Genomic DNA, 218 nt, shown 5'->3' on the forward strand with positions numbered 1-218 from the left:
ACCTAAGAGATGTGTTAAATATCCCTTAAATTAATCTTTTCGTTTTGAAAATGCAATAAAAATCCAACCTTTAATTGGAGAACATTTACCAATAAGGAAAATAATCCTGTTTTCCATTTATGGCATCTAAATCCTACAGACACCAAGTTCTTCCCACAGCATCACAGATCCACCACTATGCTTAACTTTGGTGATGAGGCGAATTTCCAAATGTTTAT

This window comes from Gambusia affinis, linkage group LG07, assembly GCF_019740435.1.
Source record: "Gambusia affinis linkage group LG07, SWU_Gaff_1.0, whole genome shotgun sequence".
Lineage (NCBI taxonomy): Eukaryota > Metazoa > Chordata > Actinopteri > Cyprinodontiformes > Poeciliidae > Gambusia > Gambusia affinis.